The following is a 22705-nucleotide window of genomic DNA, read 5'->3' on the forward strand; positions in this document are numbered from 1 at the left end:
AGTAGGTATAATTCAGTCATTCGTCAGTTATTGATGCATTTTAGTGAGTTTGTGTAAATTACAGCCTTTGTTTTCTGATACTACTGTATTCAGACACAATACTCTGCATGCCTTTTTTGTAAACAGTATTCTATATGAGAAGATGTTGAGGTTTGCATGGTCCGTTCCCTTTGAGCTGATGGCGCATAAATCCTAGCAGATCAGCAAGTTCCTGAAATACTTGGACCAGCCCATCTTACACCAAACAACATGCCACAGTTAAAGCCACTCAACCCCCTTTCTTCCTCATTCAGAAGCTCAACTGGAACATCAGCCTGTCATTTCAGGAAACTGCCTCACAGAGGATTCTCAACCCTTGATGGCACCACTTCCGTCCACTGTTTCCTAGAAAAGCAAATAAAATCATTGCATGTGTTTTGAATTACATCCAAATTGTATCATTCTCTACGGGTGCTTCACTTTTTTCACCAGTGACTGTGTTATGCTCGACTGCGCACTGGTTTATAACTCTTAAAGTGCTCTTGGTTAAATTTCAGATTTGCGTCTATGTGAAATTGGAAAATCCTAATATATCTCTGTGGATTTCCTTGGGCTACCTTTGAGTCCTCCCACACAAAACCCCCATTTATAGTTGATGTAAAAATACATCCTCCATTGCTTCTGCTTCATGCACAGAGTTGGACTTTATCCTCTGGCATTTCAAAATTTGACTTTTTTGACCCCCAGTGGCTGTATTCATTTTTTGTATTTGGCGTACTCCAAGTTAACTTCTTCTTTCTGCTTTGTGTTATCAGCTTCCTCAGCCGACCTTAGTAAACGGCCCTCACACATGAAGGGTGGCACCCCTTCCTATATTTTGAATAGAATCTCACACAGCTGTGGCCGTTGAGGAGCCATTGTGATAACCTTGAGAGCGTGGCTAAACAGAGATTCTACCAAATGAGTATGAGGGATGACTCAGTATCAGACACCTGTGATTGATGCAACGTGATAAAGAGGCCCGACTCTATCTGACATTGATCTGCGCCCAGCTTCCTGCTCTGCCAGAGTCCATCTAGTTGGATAAACAAAAGAGATGGCTAATAACTTGTCGCCCTGTTTAATCGATGCGGCCTCTAAGTGGTCCTAGCATACCCATGTCATGTTCAATACAAAAGGAACATAAAGTTAAAGTTTTAGAGCTGAGGTGAGATGTTGACTGGAGGAGGACGTAAAAGCAAAATGAAAGAGATAAAAATTGAGAGCTGAAATGTTGCTTGATAGAATACGCCCCAGACAAATCAATGGCAACCTGTCAGCCATTATTTACAGGAAGCCAGCCTGGAAAAACACACAACAAAATAAACTCTGGGACTCAAGATCGAATCAGTACAACAGACCATTAAATAGACATTTGATTTGGTTTGAGTAACGTCACCCTTTTAGAGAATGTCTAAAACTTTCTCTGAGTTTACACTGAACTTATCTCATTGTTTCAGGCGCCTACCTACTAATACTGTATAATGAAATAATAATGTCAAGAAAATATTGACGTGTTGTGAGGTTCATGTTATGTCGAGCTCAATTTAAGTCAAAGTCTGGGTTTTCTTCTACTCTTTCAGAATCTGCTAATATCCAAACAACATATAAGGTAATGGATATTATTTTGGACAGGAAATACTATTCATCTTACACAGTTGAAAAATATACAATTAACAGAAAATCTTTGACCACAAGCCTGAATTATGAGATTAAAACTAAATCTACAGTTTATCTTATTCAACATTTCTGCTCCCAAATGAACATTTTATTCCTCAATCAAATTACCATTCCAAGCTCAATTACTTTAACAGCTGAAAAGTTCACACAGCCCGTTATTTTCCTCCTGAGGTTTAATAAATTAATGTATAAAAATCGATATATTTTAGTGACTTTTAAAAATCTAAATAAAAAAACTTGTAACTAAGGCAATATGGTCACTAGAGAAAGAAAGACAGATGTTGCAAAGTTATGATCTTTCAAAGATGAAGTATGCAGCCACCCACACACACACTGAAGCTTTCTGCAGAACATTTGAAGCCCGGAATCGTGTGAATTAGCTGAAAAACTCGAGTGAGCACAGCTCAATGGACAAACAATAATGCATCAAGATTTTCCCCAAAATCACTAATCATCCTGCTGACAGGGTTTAATGGGCTCCAGCCTTTTTACTTCATCTTCAGACATTAAATATTAATGCAAACACAAACAAAGCCACACGAGGCTTTAGCTGATGAAAAACGGGCAACCACCTCAACCGTGAAATACGAGAAATCTTAAAGTATAATAAGCATGAGTTATTAAAGTGGGCATGACAAACAGAGAGACGCAGGAATCGATGATGTTCATGAGCCGACACAAAGGGGCCGGAGCCCTGCTGGCTCCATTCATCTCTCATGTTCCCACCGAAAACAGTCCACACTTCTCTGGACACATCGATCTGCAGAAAATACCACATCTAGACAAATGTATTGTTCATAAACAGAAAAACGTTGCATCCTATTAGGTCAGGGGTAGGTGATTTATCGCACTACTTTCTGAATTATTATTCATTATAAAAGTTGAGAAAGTAAAACAAGAAGGTGAGAGTTTAGGGGAGTTCATAAAATTTTAAGGCGTGATATCAACCATGGAAGTAAAGTCACATTTAGATTTTAGTCATGAAAAACTGTAAAGCGGAAAAGCCAGAGGAGAGGGCGAGGCCAAGATTCAGTCAAGAGGAAGATTTCATATTTTCACCTGACCTCTGATGCCTTCCTGCTGCTGTGCTCCAACATGCTAATTATCAAACAGAGACACAAGGGCGAAACCGGTAGACTGAACTAAGGCGAGGTTTAACAGGCCTCATCTCTTGCAGGAATAAACTGGTTTCCAGCAGGTCTACCAGGGCCACACCAAGGAAAATGTTGCAACAGAAAAATGACAAACCAATGTCTAGCTTACTCTAGCTAGGTTTCCATCCAATTGTCATGCAAATTTTGAGTGAACTTTTAAAATATGGCAAAAAAAAGAAAAGAAAATATGAATTAGGTGCAAACTATCTATAACTATGTATGGCTATAATAAACAAGAAGTAGAGGTTGCAAACTAGCATTCATCCTCTCATCTCAGAACAATGGAGAGAGGTTTTCAGGAATGTGTTGCTAGTGAGGAAGTTATAACCGTTCTGTCATGTCAACTAGTATTGCTGACGTTATACTAAAAAGAAATGCAACTCTAATAATTCTAACAGTGAAAACAGTCATGATTAGCTGCTGACAAGTTCAGACAGAGCAAACCTTCCCATCCAGTGGAGCAGTGGTCCCCAACCACCGGGCCGCGGACCGGTATTGGTACCGGGCCGCGCAAGAAATAATGAACTACTATGATCTTTTATTTTGAAAATCCTAAACCAGATTTTACCGGTTATGTCTTGCGCGTCAAAATTGAGGCAACTTGTAGCAGAATGAATAACAAAACAACATCAGAGTACTGCGCGCGCAACCTCCCCCCCGTTCCGCAGCAAAATTGTGAAGGGCTGACCGGTCCGCACGACTAAAAAGGTTGCTGCAGTGGAGGGTCTGTGCCTTACCAGAGGTACGACACTCTGAAGTCCAAACCTCCAGTTCAGAGGAGAAGACTCGCTCCATGTTTTTTTATCTTTCAGAGGGTGTGCTCGCATTATTATGCCATTACTATTATATTAGTTGTCGTCTGGCAAAATTAGTTATTGTGTCAGGCCTAGCGGTCCATGCTAGTTTGCAACACTTTGTGTGGCCTGGTTGATTCTTGTCAACCTAGCAGATGGAAATATAGCTAATTTACATTTTCTTTTCTGCAAGATTTTAAAAATTTGCTTGAAATTCGTATGACAACTGGATGAAAACACAGCTTGTGCGTCTGCAGCGCTGTTTCAGGAAGTTGTGCACCAAGTCAAGATGAAAATGGTTCAATTTAAATCAATTACCAAAGCAAAGTAGGATCTTAAAAAGTTATTTTTGTATTGACTAGGTTAAATTAACAATTACTTTCAAAACCCTAATAGATTGTCAAACTGTTTGAAGCAGACAAAGGTTCTTTAAAGTATTGCTTCTCAATTTCACTTGGTGACAAAGATGTCATGAACTGTTGTGGTGAAAGCAGTGAGGGAAACGCAGCAGACCCAGATGAGATGAATGATGCAAGTTTAATGATGAAAATAGGCTTAAACAATTCCAAAAGTCCCCAAAACCTGGCAGCACAGTTGAGCGGAAGGCTAGGGCTCAGCACTGGTAGCAACAGGCTACACGCATGGACAAGATGCATCGACAAGGACCCGACAACACACAGAGACACAGATGAGACTAAATACACAGGAGGTAATTAGGGAACGAGAAACACCTGGGAGTAATCAAAGGGAGACAGGACAACATGGAGACACAGGAAACTCAAAATAAACGCACAGAAAACACAGAACATGACAAAAGATGCTTGGTTCTTTCAGGAATAAATCTATTAATCTCGTGGGTAATGGCTGCTCAAGATTATGAAGCTGGATAAGCTAAGGTTGCTATTAAAAAAATCTTATGAGATGCATGTAGAAACTAAAGGCAAACATTAACAGAATAATTCCAATTAGCAAACTCACGTAACGACTGTATTAAATAAGGAATCATCAGGGATATAAACATCTAATCTGCCTTTCCTCCTCTGCGCTTACTGTTTTTTTCTTTATCTTCTGATGGAAAGTGTTTTCCTCCTGACTCTCATTACTCCATCACTACATGACCTTTCCATTATCCTTCCTCCTTTTTTATTTATTTATTTTTGCTCATTAATTTAAGACAAATCTTCTGTCTGAACAAAGGCTGCTGTTCTGTCCTTCACACTGGAGCCGGTCCCAGGCAGCAATCAGCTGCTCCTAATGAAGTGTGAGCTAAGCACACACATTACAGTTAAACAATTGTATAGCGCAGCTGCAGTCCTAACATGCTGTTTTGGGACAGAGGAAACGAAGCAGCGCCACTTGAGGGATTATAATGGATCAGCCAATGGGAGGCTGGTGTGAGTGCGACTGACCAGGCTGATGATGGAGTTGGAATACAAACTGCACTGATTTTCACAGCTATTGTTTCTAGAGAAGTCTGCTTAATTTCTCCAGTGGCTAACAAATGAATCCTTGAAAATAGAATATTAAAAATGCAAACGTTTTGTGTTAGAATTATGAAGAGCATCACACAGTCTCACAAATATAAAATAAAAGTCTTCACTTGACCAAAGGAAACCCGGAGGACTAAGAAGTGGAAGTAGGAGTAACAGGATCACTGAAATGGAGTTTATGGGGCAGAATATTTCCGCAAATACCTGTATAAAAACAAACCAATGTATTAAAGGGGCAGTATTATCTATTTTCAGGCACACCGTTTAATTTTATAGCACAATTAAGTAACTATGTCACCTTCAATTGTTATAAAACTGCTATATTAATAATATCACATATGAAAGAAATTTGACTTTATAATTTAATGCCTTAAAATTGGGTCTCTGTCTCTTTAAAAAAAACTCCTGCTCTTTGTGAAACTCAGCCTTCAGGAAGTCATTACAACATGGCTCCTCTATTAACCATTTAACAACAATTTTACCAGCGTTTCACTGAGAAGTAGCTCGTATAATTAGCTCAGGATCAACAATCAAATTTATATCTGAACGGTTTATGACCCCACAACGACCCCGCAGCGACCTCACAGTGACCCCACAGTGCATGTTCTTCCCCACATGCACAGAAGAAGAGCGTAGATGTCACACAACAGCGCTCTGTTTAAGGAAGTAACAATGGATGCCTCACAGGCTGTACTGAAATGTGATTTCCATTTTGGGATTAATAAAGTATGACTGAATTGTGTATGGGTCAATTTTTAAAGTTATTCAGGAATGAAAGGAAATGGGATCATCATCAAATCACAATATGAAGGAAGCTAAGAAAAAAAAAGCACAACTAATAGCAATGGAGTTTTATGGAGCATTGACTTCAGGGTCTGCAGAGGAGCCTGTTTGGATGTGAAGTCAGAGCCCAGAGTGGTGGGATTGTGGTGTGATGTATTTCAGTGACATCTTTCATCCTTTCTTAATCATTATTTTTCATCGTTTACATCCTGATTTGCAACGTCTGGCTTCTTCTGCTGGAGAACTATGACATATGTCTGATGTCACTGACATAAAAGTTGCACAATACTCGACCAGACCTTTCAGACGACCCACATTTTCAAAACATATCCTACTTAGCACCACATATGGAAGTGGCAATAACTGTACTTTTCTTCCATTCAGAATGCTGTGAAAAAAACTGCACTTGGGCAGCATTTGCTTTTCGTAGCCTAATGTCTCTAGGATCTTATTCAATATATTTATTTATATTTAAGCTGGTAAAACAAAGTGAAACAACAAAAAAGTACAAGAAATACAAAATTCTTAACACATATGTGACTTATTGATATTTACATCCATTTAGGCAGGAATCATTTATGTCCTGCGTCTTGAAGTTCTCGTATTTCATATTTCACTTTAAGTCAATTCTACATTGATTGACCTGAGGAGAAAATCATTCTTTTATTGGCAGTTTGTTGTTTTGCCATAAAGTTAGAAAATAAGATATCTAAAGTTCACCATGCTTGTTTTGAACAATGCTTGAAGCAAAAACAAGCAAATGATCGGTTCTGACCAGACATGTAGCTGTGTGAGCCATTCATCCTGTTCACCTTTGACCTGACCACCAGCCAATTCGGCAGAGGCCTACAAGCACATCAGGGGACGGGGGGCTCTGAAACTAGCACTGCACTCTGGGAACACAAAGACTCAGGCAGTGGGCACACGTCCAAGCCAACTCTGCTGCCTGTATAGAGCCATTCATGTCCTTATTTGGATCAGAGCTGTGGCAGAAAGGAGCCTCTCTGTGTCACCGGTGTCTGTGTCAGGAAGATTTGTAAAGACGCCAAACAAGAAGCTCAATCTTATTTGCTAAAGAGTGAAAAGCTACAATCAGAAAAACATCAAAAACCATCTAAAGCTTGTCTCTTAAAGGGGCGGTGTCAGGTGTTTTCCAGGCACATTTTATAGCACAATCAAGAAGCTATGTAACCTTCAATTGTTATAAATGCTGTATATCTGAAGTATGACTTAAAATAAAATTTTCCATCTAATTTTGCTCCTTGATATTGGGCCTCTGTCACTTTAAGAAGCTTCTGCTCTTACTGAAACTCCACCTTCAGGAAGTCATAACAACCTGTCTCCTCTATGAACCCTTTAACAGCGTTTTTACCAGAGTTGCTCTGAGAAGTAGCTCCTATGATGAGCTCAGTAGATGCTCAGTTTCACCAGCTGTTTGCTAATTGCTGCTGGCTAGTCTGAAGGAGCTGAGTGTGGGAGGGCTGCTTTGTGAGGCAGAAGTTCAGAAGCTAGAATTCTGCAGGAGGAGGAGCTTCGCCTGGAAGGTGGAGCTAGGTCTACATAGGCGTTTTGCACAGCTGAATGGTTACCATGGAGATTGAAGGATTTCTGAAATATGGAAGAAAAAAAAAGGCAACACTCTAAGTATGTTTTTGATGAGAGAACAACATTATAACATGATATAAAGCTCAAAAAAGTTGATTTTACATATTACTGGCCCTTTAAGCTTTTCAAGTCAGAATCATCCATCAGGACCGGCAGCCAGCAGTTTCTGACGGTGCTTTCCCGCTGCTGGCAGCGACGCATCTGGTGAGATTGCCGCACAAATACGGCTACCAGAGGGACATCAATCACGCCATGAATTATAAACGAGCCTCTCATTATCGCTGCCAACGTCAAAACATGAGTGAAAACTAAAACTGATGGATGAGATGAGAGCATCTCTGGGCAAAAGGCACCGAAAACTGCAAAGCAATCAGAGAAAAGCTCGCAGTCACATGAAACGAGGCGCTGATGCCAAAACAGTGAGTGGTTTGTGGCGACGAGAAGCAGCCTGACTACAGTCTGAGTGCAGGTGGAGGGGGGGGTGAGAGTGTTCTGTGAGGAAAGATAACACAAATGCCTGAACGATCAAACACTTCGAAGAGAGGACCACCTAAAGTAGAAAAACACTGACTTCCTCCACACCCACCACTGAGACAGACCACAGCTGTACACACGCCAGATACGCACGCCGGAGCCTCAGCAATGAAGTCCAGACTGTCGTCACAGCCAAGCCTGCTGAGCATAAATCAACACGCTTATTAACGGAGTCAGAACCCGACACGGAGACACAGAGGGAAGAAATGGTTAATGGGAACAATGAGGGGAAAGATAATTCAACTCTGATGGATGAAAGTAACAAGTTCAACCTTTGGACGGAAAAAAAAGGATAACTGCTGCTGTGTTGTGAAAATGTTTAAGGTTTTCTAATAAATGCTCCAAATAAACATCTTTACAATCACAAAATAGTAAATAGTCATTTGCATATGATTTTTAAAATTATACTATTTTCTTATAATGCACTCTGGCCATAATTTTAGCTCACCTATGAAGACAAAGCCAACTTCAATAAAATCAAATAGTTGGTTTATGGTTTGTATTGAATTAGATTCAACTTGTGGGTTTTATTTGTGCTCTATAATGACTCTTGAGGTGAACTGGTTCTGTAAAAACATGAACTGAAAGGAGCTGAATTAAACTGAACTATAATGTCAATGAAACAAAACTGAATTTAACAAATTGGTTTGAATGATGAACTGAATTAAAGTGAATTAAGATACATTTGTATTGAATCGGCTTAAGTAAATGAAAACGATTCAAATTGATTTACAGTATTGATTTAAACTGAGTCCACCAAAGCTGAAATGAACTGGAATCACTTTCAGTGAACTAAACTGAGATGAATTTTATCTAGCTGAAATGTAATTGAAACCAAACTAGGTAAAATTGGAAATAATTTGAATACACTGCATTGAACTGAAGTGAATTAAAATGAATTGGATTAAATTTGATTAAAGTGAACTGAACACAAATTAACTAGACTACACTTAGTTAAGTTAAACTTACTTCAACAAAATCAAACTAAATAGAATTTAACTGACTGAACTGACCAAAAGATAAATCTATTCAATGAAATATGTTTAAACTGTTGCTTTGTTTAATGTTTTAAATAGACAACTCTTTAAAACTACTGTTCAAAATTAAGGTTACAAATAATTATCAAAATTCTTGGTATCGCCCAAATAAACCTGAGCCATTTCTTCTGGGTGTTCCTTAATGTGAGTTTGGGATCATTAAACCGCACCAACCTTTTAACAGAAAGCCTCACGCTTTCTGAAACCGCTCTGCAGATTAGCATTTGTTCCTCTAAAACCCCGTCGAAGGCCACGGAATAACTGAAGAGCTGAATTATTTATTCCAGTAGATTATTGCCTCTTTTCCTCAGAGCGCTCACTTTCCAAAGCTTCTTTCAAAGCGTGAAGACTAGAAAAATCAAAACCATTGCTTTACTCTTGACCACCATCTTTGTTTTACTGTTTGTTATTGTGAAGCCAATTATCAGTGGCTGCACAGTAAAATTTCCAGCCATAATTATACCAAAGAAACAACAAATTAAATGAGCTACATCTACGATTTGTACTGTCATATGTTATCTCCAGGCATAAGATCTCAGTCTGTTAAAATGAATGTCTGATAAAAGTGAAGTCTGTCTTGTGAAGCGCTAGCCGGTGTAATCCTTCTGGCTAGATTTCCCATGAGACACCATTCTCCAGCTTTCTTTACCTCTAGGTGAAAGACCTATACCTGTTAGATATTTCATGTCTTTAAAAGAAAATGCACAATTGCACAACAAGTGATAGAATCTTCTTGTTCAGCCAAAAATACACACAAAGTAATGAAGAAAGTGCATACTGGGGTAACGCATTCACATGGTGTATGCTAGTAGCATATTTAGAAAGCTGATAGACTTGTACTGTCCCTAATGAGCCTCTGCTTGGTTTTAGTTGCCAAAATGATCAAACTCACACATGACGAACATAAAATTCTAATATAATATTGCAATTCCATGATTGCTACTATCATGTAAGCTCAGTTTAATCTGATAGACACTTATTGGAGCAATAGCTCCAGCTGCATCAGAGCATCTGATCACTGCGTGGAACTGAGGCGGCACCAAACACTGCAAGCCTCCACAGAGAGTGGGGAGAACATCAGAGAGAATTATCCAAGCACCACTACTATCCCAGCAGGGCAACCGTCTCTAGAAAACACAGTGTAGAGCTAGGCTCATCATCTGTGATCACGCCCCCACAGCCTGCACACTTAAACCACTTGCATTCTGACAGAAGAAACGTTTTGGAGGAGAAGAAGGGAAGGGAAGGCTTGATTTTACAGAGAGCAGTGTTAGCGCAATTCTCCCAATTAAAAAAAAAAAATTCAGAAAACCTCCAATTCCTTTATACCATAAAATCCTGAAGACTCACATCATGTAATCACAGAACTTACAGTCAAAAAGCTTAGATTCTCCTCACCACAAAGGGAGCTACAGCGAACGGCAAAACCACCGATGTGAAGTTCCACCGGCTGCTGAGTGAAATGGGAAACGCCGAACATGGCCAGAATGTTTTAGTCTTACCTGAGCGTAACTCTTTGTTTGCTGTGTTTCAACAGTTTGACAATCTTCCCTGTCTTCTACTGAAGACAGATTTGTGGAGTATGACTAGCTGTGAATAGATTCTGGCATCTCTGCTGCTCCTCCAGAGCTGACAGGACTCCTGGCTGTAATACTCCGGTCAGTTTAGGAGGATGTCCATGTCTTGGTAGGTTTGAAGCTGTGCCACACTCTATTTTCAGACGATGAATTTAACAGAGCTGCATTCAAACCTTGGGAAATTGTCTGATAAAGGGGCCAATAGCCATATGTAGCATCAACATCTGATGAAATCAAATTTTGCCTGCTTGATTCGCTCCAAACCAGTAGATGGAAAAACCCTTAATTAGCTTTCTTTTCTTCTTTGTGATATTTTTAAAAGTTTGCTAAAAATACTCATGCCAATGGAATGGAAACATACAGGAGCTCTTTCTTTGTTGGCCTATCACACTGAGTCCTGCTAACATCAATGTTTGTTGTTGTAAAATGACAAAATATGGATAACTTCTTCTGCATGTCACTGTACTGAGTGTATTCTGTGGAGTGTCTCTGTAAGCTGCATGAATACTGGCTACTATTAGCCACAATAATAAAAGTTCCTCTAGCAACGAGTCACATGCTACTGGAATTTGCATGAATTGCCAGTCTGTGGAAAGCCAACATATAGCGAGTGAGCATGAGTCTCATATGTAAGAGCAAGCTTGTGAATTTAATTTTTAAGATGCTAACGTTGAATAAATGTGCAAAGTTCTACTTTAGGCTGAAGAAAGACTCAGAAAAAAATGCACAGTGTTCTCATTTAAAGGACAATAATAGAATCAACGGAAATCAAACTAAATTAGAATCCACACAGCGAAGATAAATAGAGTTTTCTCCCTGAGAATTAGAGATTAGACAGGAGCACATCATTTACAGGCTTTCTAACACGATCCAGATTGAAAGCCTGGATGAGGATACAGTGCAGTTGATCCTCCACGAGGCTGAAAACACAGCAACAACAGCGAGGTGGAGCAACAAAAGGCTAACCACACAGAAAACACACACACACAATGTTTGTGGAGTGCGCCCACGGATCAGAACCAAGAACAGTAAACACAGACTCTAATCGTGAGTGCACAGTCACCACTGTGGATCTGCACTACAACCTGTTGGACCAGTTCAGAACATCCGATCAGCCTGAGCAGGAAAACGGTGTATTGGTGAGAAACAGGGAGCTGTACAGAGAACGGCAACACGGCCAGCATGCAGACTGCACCCGCCTGTCTCACTGGACATTTGGTGCGCAATCATCATTCAGTATAATTACCAGGGAAACATAACGCAGAGGTCAGAGAGAACCCTCAGTCCTCAGAAAAGTTTTATATCTAGTGACGCACAAAGAGGCAACAAATTTCAATCTCAGACCACAGGCTTTATTTAGCTGTACTTTACCTGCAATCTGCAGTTTAATCATCCCAAACAAAACATTGTTTTTACGCTAATGGCACTGAATACACTCAGAGACACTGGGTTATATATATTTTTTGAGAATTGATTTCTCAGTTCTTGACTTTTGCTAACTCCGTTTCAGATTTTGCCTGGTTGGCCATGGCAGGGTTTGGGTCAGAAAGCATCAGTCGATTATAAAGGGCTCACTGTAGGATTACAGTAAAAGTCCTTAGCTATGAGAAAAATTCTTAACAGTCAATAACCAAAGCTTCATCACAGATGTTGAACTTTATTAAACTAACAGATTACACTAAATTAGAACTATCTTAGGGAAAGCTAGGTGAGCTAAGCTTTTTCAAAGTTAGTAAAAACGCTACACAAAGCTCAGCTATTATAACAGATTAGACAAGTGTGCCCACAACTGGTTTTCAAATCATGTTCCTAAGATAAATTTGGAAGGTTAGCCATACATTTTGTCATACATTTTTCATTCAGAACTCACATAGAAGAATGTTAGTGGCAGCAAAAAGATTTGAGGCTCGTGCAGAGGTTGGCCTTGGACCAACCTAAACATACAGCCAGAGTCTTAATGGAAGGGTTTAGATCAAAGAATGGTCATTCAATTCAATTCAATTTAATTAAAAATATTTTATTGATCCCAAGAGGAAATTAAACGTGAGTTTGACTGTTCCAGTCAAAGTCCAGACTGAAGTCCTACTGAGAATCTGTGGCTTGTGGCAACTGAAATTGCAGTCAGAATGTGATCAAGTTTAAGGGGTATGAATACTTCATCTACCAGTGCAAGACTGAGGAAATCAACAATCCTACTAATAAGAGAAATGAGCACTGACAGGCAATGGAATTAGTCTTCCTCCACAACTGCTGGATGCCAAGGCTTTAATTAATGACTAGCAAGTGTGAAGTAGCCAAAGGAAAACAATGGCTGCTGGTGGAGCTTGTCAAGAGATGCCAAAATAAAGTAGCTGGAGAAAGATTATTTCCGGAGCAGACTTCTGCAAAGACTGAATAAACAGCCTGAAAATAACAGACGACTGTTCTCTTTCCCCACAAATACAAAGCTTCCCCACAACATGCATTCTGCTGCTGCAACACAGAGGGAGCGTTGAGCACCGTTTTGAACGCCAATACTCAAGATCAAAGTCAAAAACAACACAATGAGTCTCATCCGTGAGAGGCGGGAGATTTGTTCAAAGAAGGCGGCCGTGATGAGGGAGACAAGTGTAGTTATGCAGAGGAGGAGAGAGAGGGGAAGGAGAACCTGCTGACTCACGGCAGTCATGGGGCTGAGGTGGCTCTAAAGCTCCTCGCTGCTTCTCCTTCAGAAGGACACGGTGATATGCCTCTCATCAGCCCTGAGAAGACGTATGAGTGGCGATTGGAAATAGAATGGTCAAATAAAACTGTCTCAGGACATGAAATAGGTCCCCTTTCTCTCTCTGAAAACAGAGTGATGCAATCTGAGGGAGGTGACAAATTCCCTAAAGCTGTGTGATGCAAACCAAAAGCAAGAAAATAAATTAAAAATACAAGTAAAAGCCCTTGATCAGACAGACAACAGCAGGACTCCAATTGCTCTGGGAAAGGATTCTCAATAGTGGAAGGACCAAATAAGTGATCACTGCTGTGGGCAAATCCCTGACACTCTATACAAGCTAAATAATGTTGTAGGCTGCCCTGGAAAATACAGTTTTGACACCATCTGCAGTGGAGGCTGCATTATTATGGGGCTTAATTCAGCTGCCTTACAACAAAAAGCACAAAAGCCACCACTGTGATTATAACTGTCAGACTCAAGGACGGCAGCGCTGTAATGCTAGGAGGGGGTAAAACAGAGGAGCACATGTGGCAAACAAACACGTAGTCTCAGTGTAGTACTTTGGTGTAGTACTAAAATTACAGCTCTGTCAGCCAACAATCAATACCACACCACGACTCATCTGCTATTAGGTGTCTGGATTCTCCGCTCCAAACCTTTTAGACCCAAACACCGTCTACTCTGTGTGGAACAAAGACAAAATCCTACCTGAGGTCCATCTGGACAGCTTTTAGAACTGAACCCATGCCTGGTTGGGAGATGAAAGATGCTCATGCACCCAGAAACCAGAAATTACACTTCCGGGCAGGACAGAAAGCCAAAAAATCAGACCTGTTTCAGGGCAGCGAAGGCAACATATCGCTATTTAGTTGGGCTAATACAACTCTTCAGTATGGGAGCTGCTACTGACTGAAGAAAACTAAATGTTAGATATTTTTAGAATCAGTAAAGTTGTGCACTCAAACTAGAGAACGACTACATTTATATCACGTACTACCTGGACTAAAGCCACAGTTTTTTTTATAGCCAGGTGTAAGCTACATGTCTCTTCATTACATATATTTTGACAGATGTGTTAAATATTAATTCATACTGAATGACACAAATCAAGGAGTAAACATTACCGACTGCAGCTGTGAAGAAAGCTAAAGAAAACTGCTTGAAGGATCCTAACATGGACGAAGTCCCCCAATTTCTAAATAACTGCGTCTTACACACCAGTGACTTATTGTCCAGAGAGTACTCCATAACAACTCATAACAACTCAAGGTTCTTTACTCTAGAGTCACATTCACCCACAAACGTCAGACTCTATTAACCCTGATACGTAGATCGGTAGGTAACTTGAAAAAGGTGACTACTTTCTGAGTCGCTGTTGACCAGATCAAAACTTCACTGAATTTATAAAACCTTTATCCATTTGGTGAAAACACAAAAACAGAATTTCATATTAATGTTTTTTTATCATTCAATCCATGTTAAATTAAAGGTTTTTTTGTTCCAATTGTTGAGAAAATATTGCTGCTAATTTTAAGAAACAATGTCCAAAATGTAGATTTTAGAATTAATAGAACAGGAACATTTTACTTTATAGGTAAGCAAATGCCACTGATCACTTACATTGACTTCTAAGCAAACAAACAAACAACAGCATCATACGCTGCGAATGTTGCTCTGTTCCTGATAACCACAGCTCAGAAACAGACTTTATAAACCTGCTCCGTTCTGTTTGTCCTTCAGAGGACGTTGTTGACCCCCAGCAAACAGTAAAGCCACCCAACTTTATGTTCAGCTGTTTTTTTATCATATTAGTAATGCAAACACTGATGCTGTGATGATGATTGCAAATCAATACAATCTACAACATTAGGTCAAATCCTTGTTCTAACCAAATTACTAAGCAGATTGTGCCAATTAAGATAAGAATCAACATAATTTATGGTGTGGAAGTGGAGTACCACCATCCTCAAGGAAAGTGGTGTGAAAAACACTGGAATGCAGTTGCATGAAGTCACACTGAAAGGAGGCAGACATAATCCTCAGAGCAAGGTTTAATAATAAAAAGTAAGAAGAGTTCTGCTCTCACTAAAGGAAGTGTACTTAAGGTAATTGAACTACACAAGTGCCTTATGAAGACCACTTATCAGGGAGGATATTCAAAAAAAATGAGCTTCAATCTTCTACGGACATAAAGATTGGTCCTTAGGGAAATAGAAAAAGGCCATGAGTCGTGTTTTATTCTGCTCTGGCAGCAGGGAAAGATGAGCAGCAGATGAAATTATGTACCTCTATCAAGGCTTGTGCCTACAGCACAAGGTGCTATGAATTTATCCAAGAAGGATGCGGCTTTGATTTAGAGAGTCCTCACAAGTATAGAGGACACTGATGTGTGTGTTTGTATGACTGGTCAGTGGAGTTTAGCAGACAGGAAGAGACGTGACCGCACTCACCAAGCAACCCAATCATGACGGGTCACATAACGTTCAACTGGGCCAAAACCAATGACAGCCAAGTGCAGGACATCCACACACACACACACACACGCCCACACACCCCCACACATGAACACACAGCCTGCTGTCAGCAGCGCAGGTCAGATCGCAGCGACCTCACATCATTATGCAGCCGTCTAAGAATGAGCTAAATGACACAGCAGATACCAAATCGACTACAAGTGGAGAAAAAAGGCCGTCGTTATTCCACCCCTTTGAATCTGACAGGTAACCAGCAGCAGCCCCTCTTTCATTTTCCCCGACACTGATGTAAAACTAAAATACAAAACAGTTGAGTTAACTTCCAAGTGCAGGGAATGATTGCTACCAAACAGAACGGGAGAAGAGGACGACTGCTTCGGATGCTTCAAACCAGCTCATCTGAATTGCAAATGTTGGGAGGCAGCATGCTGAGCCGCAAAATCCCAACAGAAGCCTCTGGCAGCTGAAGTCAATACACAAAAAGTGACATGAGTCACCAGGAGCGAGACTTTGCTTTCACATGGGCTCCATGTACAGGACAAATATGGAGAATCTTTACGTTTGATTCACTTTAAAAGGTCTGACCTTCATGTAGTTTACTAAAAAGATGAAATGTTAGCTACCTTGCTAATGGGATTTGAAAGCCATGCTGCCATATGAGGATTACAGTTCCAGCAGTCTGGGGGAAGAGGATGACTAAAAGACTTTTAGAAGCCCACCTGTACGACAGCAGGAGGGGTGGAGGGTTGGGGGTTAGCGTAGCAGCAATCCTCTATTGTTCTCTGTGCTCACCAGTTGTACCTCACTTTTTAGGCACAAAATGGAGTCACCTTTTGCTCTTTAGGCAACTGCCAGACGGACGTTTCATAATCACTTGGACAAATGATGACTTCAAAGAGTCATTTTCTATAATTTACTGTTAATATTTAGCTCCATGACTCTGATGAATAGCATCTACCTGCAGGAGGTGAGTCAGCTCTCTGGCATGTAGTTATTATTTTGGTTTGATCGGTCTTGTTGCATAAGAGTTAACCAACATGGAAGGAAGTCATTACTATAATCAACTATGACAAATGGAAATAAGGTGCAAGAAAAGGGTGTAATAAGTATACAATTGATTTAAATTGAATATGTGATTTGAAGATTTTTGTGATGATAAAGAACATTACCGTCATGTTTTCTGAACTCTGATATGCTCATCTTTCACATGTACGTCATTTGCTGCCATATTTCTGTTCTCTGTATTAAAGTAACAGCAGCAGGACGTATGACGGAACATTGTCCACAGAAGCCAAACGATTCAAGAGGATCGGTATTCTTGAAATGTTTTATTGATGTTTATGACTTTGCATGGTAAAGGTAGAAAGCATGCAGAAGCAGAAATGTACTCTAACTTGTGCAGAGAGTTTTGGTTGATATCGATTTTGTTGTCTGAAAAGTCGCTGAATTTATTGCTAAGCTGACCTGGTGGACAGCTCTGACTGTCAGTCCTCTCACAGCACAGCAAAAGGGAACAGTGGCTGATTTTCAGACCTTTGTAGAGATAGATAAGTTTGGAGGATAAGACCAGTTTCTCATGTAACTATTGACCAATCAAACATTTCCCAAAATTAAGGAAAATTAGGCTGATTTATCGGTGTACCCTAGTAATAAGCTAATGTATGTTCAGACAGCTGATGCTAGAGGAACTTGCTGAATTCGTACCTTGCTTCTCACCCATAGCAACTCTTTAACCAACTCTTTTCTAAATAAAGAAATCATCTTTATAGTATGAAATGATTTGTCCGAGGTACCAAAGTAGGAAGTGGGAAGGTGCCTAATAGGAGTAAGAGGGTTTGATTGATTGAATGGCCAAAGCAAGCAATCTGCTAAACTTTAGGATGTCAAAGTCAGTAGAACATGCTTGAATTAGAGCCGTCAAATTCAAAACCTAAACGCATTTGGACTTTAGAACAATTTTTTGATATTCCCTCATGATAAGTGTTGTGACAAAGGTTACAAGCCTTGGATACAGTGTCATTTAAGGCAGGACTTCTGAGCCTTCACTGAGCAACAATGTTAAGGTAGAACAGAACTGGAACCACAGACACATATGAAACTGAGTCACATGTCATCTCAGGACTAAAGCAGGACATGCAGTGCCATGGAGACCAATAATGAACATGTCAACCAGCTAATTCTGCAACGCTGTTCAGCAGTAAATCAGAAAACAAGCACTAAGCTCCCTTTGTTTGGCCTTGTGCATTACCAAAATGCAGCAGCAGCAGCAGTGTAATCAGGATGCTGTTTTAGACACCTGGATAGTATTTACTTTGAATAAGCCTTCCACCATTACAAAACCACAGGCCACATAGTCAGATTTTCTAACATTCCTTTTCATTCACCACTCAACACCGGCAAGAACCATTGACTAAAGGAAGGACATAATTAATCATGCAAGCACTAAAATCTTTCTGACATATTCTCAATATCACTTATTAGACAAAATACAGGATTAATGATCAAAACAATAATATTAACACCTGACTCCAAATTGTTCACAGTCCAAAGGACACTTCTGTAGTTTAATACAATGTTGGCAGACTTCTTAAAAGGGACTTTCAGTGGGTGTTTAAATCAGATTATGACAAAGACTATAAATGTATGAAATGGGGTCTCTAAGGATTTTGTTTTAGGCCCTATTTTATTCTTGCTGTACAGCCTTACATAAAATAGATATCTAAGTGATACAATATAATATTAAATGTGTTGAATATGTAAAAGAAAAGTCTACCTGAGCCTGTAAAAATACTTGTCTTTGCAAAGTGCAAGGCAACACTAGGCATCACAATACCTGGCAGACTGTTTATGTACATCTCCATTTTTGCAACATATTGTGAAACCAGCACTATGTGAGCAGCACTTTTCATATCATGGAAAGTCTGGAGGAGTGTGAATACGCCTGCATTCAAAAGCATATTTGAATCCCATCTCACCAAAAAATGAAATAAGACAGAAAATATTAAATCAATACTCAGTTTAAAGTAAATCAGAGGATTTGAAATATTGTTAATGTGCATTTATGTGAATCTTCGACTTTTTGCACTTGCAAGCAGTCCCATCAGCAGCTTAAGATCAAATCTGAAGAACGTGATGCAGCTGAAGACCCACTAAAACAAAACCTCTTCTCTTTCGTTTGAGTCATTTTGTTGAACTGATGGTTTTTCACTCGAGTAAAATTTGAAATCAAAAAGGCTGCTCAGTTTATCTGATCTCAAGAGGATGTTGCTTCTTTTTAGTTGTGCAAGTTTTTTTTGTTTTGTTTTTTATTGCCTTTGCAGGGTTAAGTTCATTTGGATAACCAAATCCTAACTTATTAAAATTGTCCTTCACCAAATTCAATTTGGTGAAGGACAACATTTTTTGTTTGCTTGATGATTTCATTATTCATACCTCATAAGTTGTTTTTACTGTGTGTTTTCTAAAACCTGCCACATGACCCTGTGTACTTCCTGGTCATGAACGAGGGTCAACAGGGAACCTTCCAAGTGTGCATTGGTGGATATTTACTTCCACTTACAAGACACTGAAAGTCAGGACGAACATTTAGATAACCAGTGATGTGAAACGTGTTCTTCAAGGCTTCTAATAGCAGACTAACTGTCATCTAGGTGCATAAATCAAAGAGCTGCAGGTCTTTTGGTGTCTGGCTCCAAGAAACAAAAACTACACCACACTTCCCGTATTTAAAGGAAAAGGCTTGGGGAGAAATATGTTTATATGGAACATATTTACATTTTAGAACCTTAGTCATCTTTAAACGGATTACAAGATCAAAGTAGTTTTTAATGCATTTGCTTTTGATAACAGTTTGGATTAAACAGTCATGTTTAATGACTAACTGTCATTCTGAATATTTAGCCTCTGGCAGTAACAGCCTCAACAACAACAACAACAACACTTCAAAATGGCGTTTCGCTGTATTCTCAGATGTTAAGAAATGGTCAATAAATTCACATACGTTATCATTTTTAAGGTAAAAAGAATTCCTCTTACAGCTTCCTTGGATATTCCACAGTAGGCCAGAATATTTCTACATAGGCTGTGACAGCCGGGGGAATAATTGTGAAACTCTTTGCATAGCTTGTAAGGAATTGCCTAAGCGTGCTCCACCTCTGCAGACAGATTTGCTTACTGAAGTCAGCCGTCTGCACACTGAACACTGACAGCTTCATTCACCGTGAACTGAGGGCAAGTTTAGTTACTCTTTGTTTCTGAAGACAAAAAATAACCACATTGTGCTGCTGCTGGTAAAACATGTGCAACACAGTTTGAGAGCCCAACACATGCTAAGTGTACAGTGCCTTTTAAAAGTATTCACACCCCGTGAGCCTTTTCACATGTTATTATGTCACATCCACACACGTCCCTGTATTTTAATAGGATTTTATGTGAGAAAACTACAAAAGGCAGTGTATACTTGTGGAGAGCAAAAAAAACAAAAACAAAGAGCTCTATGGTTGTGGTCTGAGTGTGGAATGCATTTGTATTCAGCACTGTGCTAATAGCAGAGCTCATTTTTCACTTAGCGCTCTAGTGCTTTGGCTAACTTTGAAAATGCTTAGCTCACTTAGCTTCCCCTAAATTCATTTTTCCTGATAAATTCTAAAGCACTAAGTAAATTAGTGCTTTAGAAAATTTTGAATAAGAACAAGATCTAAAAATAATATGAGATCTCCAGGCATTGTAGAATGTGTAAATTATCATGTAAAAATTTAATTGGTAGATGTAGTTTGAACTGAAGTTAGCACTTTAGCACTGGCTACTGCTAAATATTAGTGTAGTGCTTTAGTGTTAGCAGAATAATTGTTTATGATTTAGGGTTAGGGTTAGTATAACTAACTTTGTAGTTAGCAGTGTCCATCACTGGTATTCAGCATCTTTGATACCTGGAAGTAGTAAGTAGTACATGGAGTCACCCTCGGTCTTACATAATTTCAGTATAATTATGGCTGTTAAAGCATAAATAAAGTAAGTGTAAAGGAAAACTGCTGGAAGTCATGCTTTCAGTTTTTGTGTTTGTAGGGGACAGCGTTTTTGATCTGGTCAGAGGACAACACAGTTAAATGTTTTGGCCAAGATGCCAAAACTGTATGGCACGTATGGTGGAAAACTAACACCCCACCCACACAGTGATACATGGTGTTGGCAGCATTGTGCTGTGGGAATGCTTTTCTTCAAGATAATCAGTGCAGATGGGACGATGGATAAAGCTAAACACATGAGAATCCTGGAAGAAAAGCAGTTCAGAGACCTGAAACTGGAGCAGATTCAGCTGGATGGTTCAGATCAGAGCATTTCCATGTGCTAGAATGGCCCAGTCAAAGCCCAGACTTAGATCCAAATAAATGAGAATATATAGCAAAAAAAATTAAATGTGATGTTCATAGTTGCTTTCCATCTAACCTGATTTCTAAGAAGAATGGGCAAAAATGTCAAGATGTGAATATCAGACAGACAAAACCTAAAAACACATGGAGCTGATGTAGCAAAGACAGAAAAAGTTCAATGGGTGTGAATACATCTGCAAGGCTCTGTATATAAGCAAAATGAGGCTGCTGAGTTATTAGCAATGGGTGTGTTTGAGAACACACTGACTAATCCAAAAGCAGATCCAGTTTGCCCTGACGGGCTGGGCCATGAGCAGAGCAGCTGATCTCTGAAGCTTTAAAAAATGACAAGAAAGGTTATGGCGTGTTGGAGAGCATTAAAGTAGCTCGTTTTTCACGCAGCGAAGGAGGAACCCGGGTAGGAGCGTGTACTGGTTCCTGCCTGCTGGTCGTGTAGTCTACACACTGACAGGGCCAGTAGGCGCAAAAAAAAAAAAAACAAAAGAACGACGCAACAACTTGCTCCTGCTTCATTCCCAGGATTTTTTTTTTTTGTCTTCACCTCCCTCCGGCAGGGAGCGCAGGGTAAAGTCCATGCGTGTTAGAAAATGATCCGGTGTGTGGAGCAGCCTCAGCTCGAACAAATTGTCTTTCACCACAGCACAAAAAAAACCCGCCATCAGTTGCGAATTATGCGCATAAAAACAAATATAAACAGTAAAATAAATAAATAAATAAAAATAGGAGCATTTAACGAAACCAAACACCGTGTTTACAACGCTGTCAGCTGTCAGAGGAAAAACACAACACGAATTTGCCAACATACCCTCCTGTCACACAGGCATCCAGAGGACCATAGATGGTGCGCACCGTGGGGAGTTCAGTGCTGCTGCCGCCGCTCTGTGTTTATTTCCCGGTTAGAAGGAGAGGGAGTGGGTCGGTGTGCTGCCGGTGTAACGCCTAATGAGGGAGGGAGGAGGAGAGAGAGGGAGGGACGCTGTCAGATGCGTGGAGGCAAAGAAGGGGAGACTTACACACACACACACACCCACAATGTGTGAGTGTGTGTGTGTGTGTGTGTGGGGCGGGGGGGGGGGGGGGGGGGGTCTGTGTGTATGGAGATGAACACCGCTCGTGCCTTTGCTGCACAAACCTCCGTCTCCGTCAGCAAGTTTTCAAATGTAAATAAAATAATAAGCCAACAAGGTGACATAATCTCTTGTTATGATGTGCTGCAGTCACGCGTTTTTGCGTGGAATGACTGACCGCCATACGTGCGTGATATGCACCACTGGAGCCCACCTGGAATGGCTGCGGGACAGTGAAACATGTTTCCTTCTTCGGTGAATGAAATATTTCAACCCTCCAGCAGCTGCTTCAGGAGGAGCTGTTGTTTCGCGCTGTGTCGTCAGGAATGCTCGGTCCCCCTCTGATTTCATCAACAGCAGCCAGCCAACACACACCCACCTACACACACGCACACACA

General features: G+C 40.1%; 1 protein-coding gene across 8 annotated transcripts in view; it reads right to left on the reverse strand.

The window, feature by feature from the left end:
- The window catches only part of LOC102224345 (band 4.1-like protein 1), a 103665-nt gene extending 81428 nt beyond the window's left edge, over window positions 1–22237 (reverse strand). For 5 of the 8 annotated variants that reach the window (XM_023325675.1, XM_023325676.1, XM_023325677.1 and 2 more), the window contains exon 1: window positions 22046–22237. The gene's annotated coding sequence lies outside the window, so the exon portion shown is untranslated. The remainder of the gene's footprint in view (window positions 1–22045) is intronic. The other 3 variants (XM_023325678.1, XM_023325680.1, XM_023325681.1) reach the window with 3 other exon arrangements.
- Between the last annotated feature and the right edge of the window lie 468 nt (window positions 22238–22705).

The sequence above is a fragment of the Xiphophorus maculatus genome, chromosome 20 (assembly GCF_002775205.1).
Source record: "Xiphophorus maculatus strain JP 163 A chromosome 20, X_maculatus-5.0-male, whole genome shotgun sequence".
NCBI classification, from domain to species: domain Eukaryota; kingdom Metazoa; phylum Chordata; class Actinopteri; order Cyprinodontiformes; family Poeciliidae; genus Xiphophorus; species Xiphophorus maculatus.